Source organism: Nothoprocta perdicaria, unplaced genomic scaffold (assembly GCF_003342845.1).
Source record: "Nothoprocta perdicaria isolate Ctin4 unplaced genomic scaffold, notPer1 scaffold_189, whole genome shotgun sequence".
Taxonomy (NCBI): Eukaryota; Metazoa; Chordata; class Aves; order Tinamiformes; family Tinamidae; genus Nothoprocta; species Nothoprocta perdicaria.
In genome coordinates this window covers 883,461-892,281 of record NW_020455082.1, presented here as the reverse complement: position 1 = coordinate 892,281, position 8,821 = coordinate 883,461, and the positions used below count along the sequence as shown (strand labels likewise).

At 46.9% G+C, this 8,821-nt stretch overlaps 1 long non-coding RNA gene across 1 annotated transcript; it reads left to right on the top strand.

Moving 5' to 3' along the window:
• The first annotated feature begins 997 nt into the window (after positions 1 to 997).
• On the top strand, positions 998 to 7,307 carry LOC112945418. Its single transcript, XR_003249003.1, has 2 exons — positions 998 to 1,027; positions 7,186 to 7,307. It is a non-coding gene; the product is annotated as an uncharacterized LOC112945418 (long non-coding RNA).
• Positions 7,308 to 8,821: the final 1,514 nt, after the last annotated feature.

The window sequence follows — 8,821 nt, the reverse complement described above, 5'->3', positions numbered from 1 at the left end:
CGCCCCCCGCGCCCTGCGCCGCCGCCGCGGGGCCCGGCGGGCACGGGTGAGAGCGGCGCGGGGGGCTGCCCGCGTGGGGGGCGCCCCGGTTTGGGGGTGCCCGTGGTCGAGGGGGGCGGCCGGGCGGTTAGGGGCGCGGGGTTGGGGTTTGTGTTCAGGTGTGGGGGTATGGGGAGGCTCAAGCGCTGGGGGTTGAGGGGTGCAGGCTCCACCTGAGGCCTGGAGGGGCCTCAGGTGTTTGAGGTGGCTGAGGGACTCTGGGGGGGGCTGTGGGTGGACCTGTGGGGCTCAGGGTGTCTGTGTGTGTGTGGGACCTGTGGGGCTCAGGGTGTGTGTATGTGGGGGGGGTAACCTGTGGGGCTCAGGGTGTCTGTGTGTGGGGGGGACCTGTGGGCTCGGGGTGTCTCTGGCGGGGGGAACCTGTGGGACTCGGGGTGTCTGTGTGTGGGGAGGGACCCCATGGGGCTCTGGGTGTCTGTGTGTTGGGGAGGTTTCTCCTGGGGCCGCAGGTGCAGCCGCTTTGCTGTCCTCTGGAGAGCCCTTGGCAAGCGCTGCCCTCCCTCCAGCCCTTCCTTGGAGGCCTGTGGATCCGTGGGGGGTTGTTCCGCCCCGCGAGTCGGGAGGACGCGGGGGCTCCGGGTGCCAGCCCTGGCCGCAGCGCTCTGCCTCCATTGCTGGCTTTTATCTGCCTTTTATCGCGCCCGAGGGGCTGCCTCTTTGGTACGATGGCAACGTACCTGGGGTGACGTTTCCATGGTGGGAAGGGCCCAAGCTATTTTCTTAATGAGTAACTTTGCCCCGGCTTTTGCGTCAAAATCGGAGACGTGAGACAAAGTGAAAGGCGTAATGGTGCTGCAGGAGGTGAAAGGAGTCACTTTGGAGCTGAGAAAAGAGAAGCCCTCGCGACGTTCCCGAGAACAGTTTGTTCTTGTAAACCGGTCAAGGTGTTTCCTGCGGAGAAGCTGTTGACATATTGGCTGGTCGGCTCCTTACCAGCAGTTCAGGACTCGATTGCAGGTTGATAAATGTAAGTTCTGGGCATCGAGAACGTGCGCAGGGTCCAGCCTGAGCCTGCACGGAGCGGGTGCTCGGGGCGAAATCCCTGAGGACGGACGTGTTGAACGCCCTGACGTGCAGTGGATGGGCTCTGCACCCTGCAGCTTTCCATTGCCTTAGCTGGTCAAGCTAACTTAGATCCTGTAAAGATAAGTAAAATATTAAAGCCTAGATAGGAATGGCTTAGTTTTATGGCTCTGAGGTTGAGAAATGCTCGGGGTAATGTTTAATTTGTGGAGACATTTAGGAATGTTTTGTTTGTGGAGTGTGTCACTTCCTCCTCTCCGACACAGAGCGCGTCTCCCGCGGGAAGCGCCACGCAGCTCTGCCGTTTTCTGTTCCTTCCATCCCGATTATAATATCAAGAAAAAACTAATACACTTAGGAAAACACAGAATTTGTGTTAATGTGTTGGGGAGAAACAACTGGATCCCTTCTTTGCAGTCTTTGTCTTTATAAACATAGTTGCTTTTGTGAGAGCTGTTGGGTCTAACGAAACGAAAGAGTTTCCTTGGGCTGTTGTCCTGCTGCCCATTATGGGTGATTCCCTCACCTGGGGTGGCTCCTGGGGCAGTGGGTTGCTGGGGTTTCCATGTCCCCTCAGCTGCAAGCAATAAGACTATAGTTAAAGCCAATTGTCTGGCCATTGGTGTTTGTGGATAAATGTTCAATTGCTGAAGTTCTTGTGGAGAGCAAATACTTCTAATGCTCTTGTTTAAATCCTGTGTCTGGTTGTAGAGTAGCAAGAGCAGCCTGGCTTCCAGCAAGGGCCAATCTTCCCACCTGGGAGGTACTTGCTGCTCAGGGCTCAGGATAAAATGGGAGCAGAATGGAGCCCTATCAGCCAGAGTGGGAAGCAGCCATGTCTGCCAGCTGGGCATGCTTGGGACCAACACCTTCCTACTCCAGGCCTTTGTTTTTCTCTCATTTCTTCTTAGCCTTCTCATTCTTCCAAGCCTTTTGGTATGTTAAAAAGGGGGTGCAGGGTATATAAATGTGTTATGTGGACTTCAGTTCTGCAACTTCGTGCTGTGGTTTGTTGTTCATAACAAATTCCTGAGTTGAATGTTAAACTTGCTAAGCTCTTCAATTGCTGTATTTGAGCCAAATGTATGGTACAGAGGGGTGCTAAAAGCTGTGCTTTAGGCTTTGAACTTTCTGCTTCCTGGAGGACGGGCGCGAATGGGTTTTCGCCCCACGCTGTGACGTCCCTGTCTGCTACCGACCTTATCCAGGCAGCGTGTGGGGTAGAAAGAGGCTGCCTGGCCCCGTTCGGCGACTCCCGGCCTCGTGTCTGCTCTGGTAAAATGCTGTCCCCATGCAGCACGAGTTGCTCTCTCAGTTACACCACCGAGGAAGGCTTATGTGTGTTCAGGTTCAGGCTCCCTTTCTGTCTCCTACGGGAGTAGTGTGTTTTCTAATGCATCCAGAATGTTCTCGCAGCGGCTTTCCCAAAGCCTTAGACTAATCCTGATCTGAAGATGAGAGGTTAGATGTGAAGAGAGACGTGTGCCTATGGACCAAGACTGTAGTGCTCAAGAGTGAAGCTCAAGATAGGGATTCAACGTTTTGCTGCAATGAACATTTGCATCCTCTGCCCCCAAAGACACCACAGTCACTAGTCTCCCGAAAGTACCCGTCGGTCCTTCCCCGTGTCGTGCTTATTTTCCTCCGCTTCCCACAGAGCATCATAGTAAGAAGCCAGAAATGAGTACTTAAAGCTTCTCGTAGCTGGCAGTCGGGGAGCCCTTGGCAGGGGTGGAGAGGCCCAGGCCCCTGTCACGGACAGGGAAAACCAGAGAGCGGGAGAGCTGCACCGCGCGCTGCGGTGGAAGCGCGAGGCGCCCCGTGTGCGGAGCGGCCTCCCCTCTGCGCTCACCGAGTCCTTAAGGAGCTCTGTGAGGCTCTGAAAGTGCTGCCCTCTTTAAAAGCAGGGTATGAGTCTTCTAGATCAATAACTTTTTTTTTGTATTGATATCTCCCTAGGTTTTCGTTCTATTCTGAACAGAGAGATGGGCCATCCTTCCAGCTTCTGAAAACCTTCTTGGCTCTCTAAATTTATTTTCATCTTAGGGACTTTGAGGTCTTTAGAAAGAACTGTTGCCTTCCAAGACACCGTTTATTCTTCATGAATTCTTCAAAGTAATCCCTCTTGAAGTTTTCACTTTATTCCAATATATCAATTACATTTCTCTATGTAGTAGACCCATCCTGTGGTTCCGATGCCTAATAATTTTTGAGTAGGAATTTTGACATTATATTTCAGTGCAGACTAAAATATTAATGCCGCTTAGTCTGTTTTGATTTTTTTGATTGTTTTGCCTTCAGACTGAGGTTAAGTGAGATTTTTTTTAAAGGGGCAAATTTAAAACGATCTCTTTTGAGAGCAGCTTGGGATGTCGTAACTGCTGTTGCGGGAGGATTGCTCCTTTCGGCATCATATGTGTCATTAGAAGTGACGCTGGGGCAGTTTCACACTGCAGTGTCACAAGTAGCACAATTTAATCTGCACTTAATCACGCTTTCTCTGCAAGTGAAGTTGTATTGGTGTTGCTTGCTCTGAAACGTGGCTGGAACAAACGGTGCTGATGCTTCTTGCTGGTGTCGGCGCCCCGCGCAAAGGGAGTCGCTGCCGGGCCCACGAGCGACGTCCGCCTTTCATTCGCCCGGCTATTAAGGATTAAATAAGGATTAATAATATTAAGGATTAAAAGGATTAACCATTTCTCATGAGCAGATCTACGTGTTTGAGGACATAATGGGCCCGGTTGCATCAGGCAGGTGTCTCTCTCCTCCGTGGCCCTGCTGATGCTCGTGGAGCTTTGCGGAGCTGCAGCCCTTGGGGACTGGGGAGCAGAGGTGGCCGCATCGCCCCGTGACAGGACAGCTCCTGTCGCTGGGTTCCATCCCTCCTGCATGCGATTCGGTTTAGACTTTTCTTAAAATGGAGCTTTATTCATCAAACAGCATTTCTTTCTAATGCATACTTGGATTTTATCATCTAGAGGACAAACAGGCCCTTGGTTTCCCGAGTGGGTTTTAAAAAAGAGTAAATGAATTGTTAAAGAAAAAGAGCTGGTTTCTCTATTCAGGTTAACAAAATAATTTGTCTTATCGAATCCTTGAAGTGCTTCCTATATGTGCCTCGTGTTGGCGGCCGGCGGCGGAGACGGATGAAATGTCGAGCTTGATAGATGGCTGGAGCTGTTTTGGGGTGGTTAAACAATAATGAAACTGTTAGATGCTTGCTAGGAAACAGTGCGCTCTGTGTGTGGACTTCGTCCCGGAGAAAGTTTCAATTGTTCCCAGGAAGGAATATTTCTCCAATGCAGCTTCTGTGGCTGGTCACACAGCTGGCTAAATTACTGCCTGTCTTGAGGCCGTTGCACAAGCATTACCCAATAGTTTGGAAACAGTTTATTTTTCAGTTTCCAAAGAAAGCGCGGATTTCAACGTCCCTTTTGACCCTATAATCAAAAACCTCCAAGTTGGAGCTGCTGTTTATGTGGTGACTGATTTATGTGCCTGGAGTTTCCGCGCGCAGGTTTCCTCACGTTGGAGGCTGCAGCTTGCATAATCCCCACCGCATGTTGCTCAAATTGAACGGCTTATCAGTTATTGCTTGCCATCACAGACTTCCTTGTAAGGGTAGCCAGCTGCTAGCCTGGGTTGTTGTTGCGTATTTTTATTTTATTTTGTGCCCAGGGCCCTGGTGGGCCGAGTGAGATCCCATCTGGTCGAAGAGCCTGTGTTGCGGGGGCTGCTCCCCTGCAGGAAGGAAGGGACAGGGAGTTGATGCAGGCAGTTGAAAAAAACAAAACCAAAGACCTCACCCTTCTCTTGACAAACCTCCCCTCGCTTTCCTTTTCGGGTGTTATTTATATCTCTTGCTTTGCTTACTCCACGAGGCTGCAATGCAAAGAGCCAAGTCAATAAGGAGGCTGCCCCTCGGCGCGAGGCCGTGTTCCCGGCAGGATGGACGCCGAGCGCTCAGCTTGCCGCGGAGCTCCACGGCTGAACTGGGGTGTGCATGCAACGTGCACAGAGCTGGACGTCAAAGCACTAGTGAGGGGCTACGTCTAGAGAGCAAATTAATGCATGTTAAACAAGTACTAGCAAAATCTCTCTTTAGTTGCCAGCATCTGCTTTTGAGACGTTTTAGACCTGCAGGCAGCTTTATCTGATAGTCCTAGATGGTACCTACACCATCTCTGAACTCTTTAGTGCGTGCAAGGCTATTTAAAGACTTTAGAACATGTCTATTTCAGAAATAACATATTTAATAGTTTCACCCTTTTAATTTCAGTTCCACTTTTCTTCTGCTAACTGCCATTATTTGGATCATGTTTTCAAACGTGTTCTTCCACTGCACATAATGAAACCTTTTCATGCGCCGGAGTGTAGGCTGAAGCGAAGCCTAATTCATGAAAGGCTTCGCTTTGTCCGAGTCGAGTAAGCTGATAGCGCTTGGAATGAGCCCTGTCTATTCGCCAGGAGTTTTTTTAAGCTGTGTTCTGGTAAAAAAACAAAGTAACTTGGTAGGATGCAGTTACGGAAATCCAAAGTTGTCTTTTACTTAGGGATGCGACTCTTATTTTAAAAAAAAAGCTGAGGCTCCTATGGCCCTGCTTGGATAAGGGATGCAAATGTGAATGGATCTCATAATGCAAATCCATATTTTCTCAAAGTTCCCATAATAAAACCAAATTTGAAGAAAAGGATGTACATTTTTATTACCTACTCTGTTTGACTGATCAACTTTAGTGCCCAGTTCTGCAGGAAATAGCATAAAAATATGTAGCAAGTGTTCTGACCCCTTAAAGAAAGGCAGAATTTTACAACATTGACAAAATCCTAATTATTTGATAGCATGGCACCTTCTTAAGATGTAATTCATTCTCAAGTACTAAGAATGCCTTTTTTGCTGTCAGTGACAAATTTGCCAATGATGAAATGATCCATTAGGTGAAACCAAACCAACTTGAGCAGTATTTTATTCTGTGTGTTACCATAATATTATGTCACCTATTAAAGAGTGGAAGCCTCCCCAGTCTAACTAGATGCATGTATCATATTAATAACTTATTCCTTAATAATATATATCTTAATAATAGTTTGCTTATTCGTTTGGATCTGAGTACAAGAAATAAATATTTTGAGGCCTAATTTAAAAAAATAAGAGTTTTCCCATGTCAAGGGCTGTGTGAAAGTAGAAGACAGCACAATATCTCTTCCCAACTTCTATGATAGTTGGTATATTTTTCTTAACGCCCCAACACCAATCCTGTATGAGAAGCTTTGCTGTCGTTTCACAAAGCAAGCAAACCTAGAATGGGGGAGAGGGGAAAGCTTAAGCTGAAGAAGCAAAAATAAAATTCAGTGGTGCCTGTGTACTGCAAAGGAATAAGGAAGGAAAAAAGAAGGAAAAAACCCAAAGCAAATTAAGAAAAAAAGCAAAACAACCAGATTTATTGGTTTATGAAACCCAATGATTTCTGGAACGCTGACTCATGATGTTTGAATGCTTGGGCTTGCCAAAAGCTGCATGTGGAGCCGTGAAGCCAGTCTGCGTGTTGCCTTGGGCCATGTATGGGACATTTCCTCCCCGTGGCATAGGTAGGGAATCCACGAGCTTAGACACCATCTGCAGCTTCTTTTACCTAGGATCCTCTCAGCCTTTTGGGCAGGGTTTAAGCAGGTCAGACCCAACTCTTTATTTCACATTTGGCAGTCCTGGCTTTTTGCTTTCAAATTATTTTTATTTTTTATTTATTTTAGTTGCAGAAGGCAGAAATGTTTCCTTCTATGAGAGAGGTTTCCCTTAATTATGTTGGAAATCCTCTGTATGGCAGAGTTACTGGAGAGTTTTCTTCAGTTTACTTTTCAACTTGGTTGAAAAATATTGGACTGTATGGTTACTGTCATTAGTTTGTATGGTTATTGTTAATATTTTTTGACTTTCCAGTTTGAAACTCAAGTTTTCAAGCTGTAGCATTTGTGGGTTACCGGCCCTTAATTTCCTGTAGAGACTGAAACTGGAGGAAGAGGACGGAGCAGAAACAACAGTAAAAGGGTAAAGTTGATAACTGAGACTCTTTCAGCTCTAGAAATAAGTACGTTTTCCTGCAGACAGTTTGGGAGCTGGACTTTTTCACCACATCCATCCTAGGAATGTTCGGAAGCAATTCATGACGAGTTGTGCGTGATAAAGCTTGAACCTTCCCCAGGTTCCCCAGCCTGCTTGCAGAACTGCAGGTAAGCAAGCTTGAACTTCAGCTGCCTCTGTGCTAAACTGATATTTTTTAGCCCTAAAGTGCTATCTAGAATTTATGGAAATGCTCTAAGAAAGGAAACACCTTCAAAGTCTTTCTCAAACTTTCACCTGTAATAGCTCACCACAAATGAGGGTGGGGTGTTTTTGCTTGTCTGCAGATGAGATGACTAAGCCATAAGTGAACTGACTTTTCAATTGCAATATTCTCTGCTGTCTCAGGGATAAAATTAGTACCCAGGTTTGCCGCTCAGTGCCCCATATCCTGCACCCACATTTCTTTCACTGCTGACTGACTTGGGAGCATTTCTGCAGCCTGAGAACAGAATTTTTCAGACTGTTTTGGATGGAATGAGAGTGAGTACGTGCCTGCTAATGTAGAGAGTTTGCAGTTGTCCTTCTGTTTCAGCATCTAGTTTGGATTTGAATTCAGGTTATTTTGGACTAAACATGGCTAAGGAATGAGTTTGCACTGTTTGTACATGTTATACTGTACCTAAATTATGCATGCTTAGCCTAGCCAAATGAAATAGTCTCTTTTTTTTTTAGGTTACAGATGAGCGGGTCAGAGTTTGCCTACGAGTCTACACACATTTCAAAGGGATTTAAAGTAATTCTTAATGCTGATACAGTGCAACCTCCAGCAGAAGCTCAGCTCCTGGGTGAATAATGCTGTTAGTCTTGCTCTTCTGCTTGCAACTGTCCATATTTTGGGCACAACTTCTTCAGAGAGAGTACCTCGTCTCTCTGAATCCTTTCACGTGTGCTTGGTCTATCAGGTGGAGTAAGTTTCTATGCATTTTTCTTGCTGTGTTCCATAGATTGAAAATGACATTTTTATAAGCTAGAGTGGATATAGCTTGAGTGGTGCTTCTCTTTCTCAGTTCAGCTGCCTACATACATTTATGCTTCATTCCAAGGATTAACTGTTGATGAATATGTGATTTATTCAGTTGGAGAGAAACCTGCTGTCGTAATGGCACAAGATGCACAGCTGTCAGCACAGGCCTTTCGGCCAAGGATTTCAACAGAAATAGCTCCATCTCTTTCTATCCGAAGTGGGAACTGTGGTGATATGATGAAAATACAAACTGAAATGCTTATCTCCAGTGAAGCTACCCTGTTCCTCTGCCTGCCTTCTGCAGCTTATTGCATTCCCCAGTTTAGGATAGGAATCCCAATCAAGTCATCCAGCAGGGATGAGCATTTCACTTTTTGAAAGCTGGGATGATTCAAAGCTGTGAAGCTCCTTTTGCTTGTTTATAGCTGAATACGGAAGTTCGCAGCAGTGCCCTGCAGAGCAGGAGAAACTTAGAGTTTCTATTATGAGTAATGTAGTATTTGCAGAAGGGAGCAGGATATTTGTGGTGTGAGGAGGAGGACTCCCAAGATGATCAAACTGTGGCTTTGGAGACCGTTTGTGGCTTCCAGGTGGGCACAGATTCAACTCTCCTCACCCAGTTAGGGCCACAGCCGAGTGGGTTAGGTGGGATT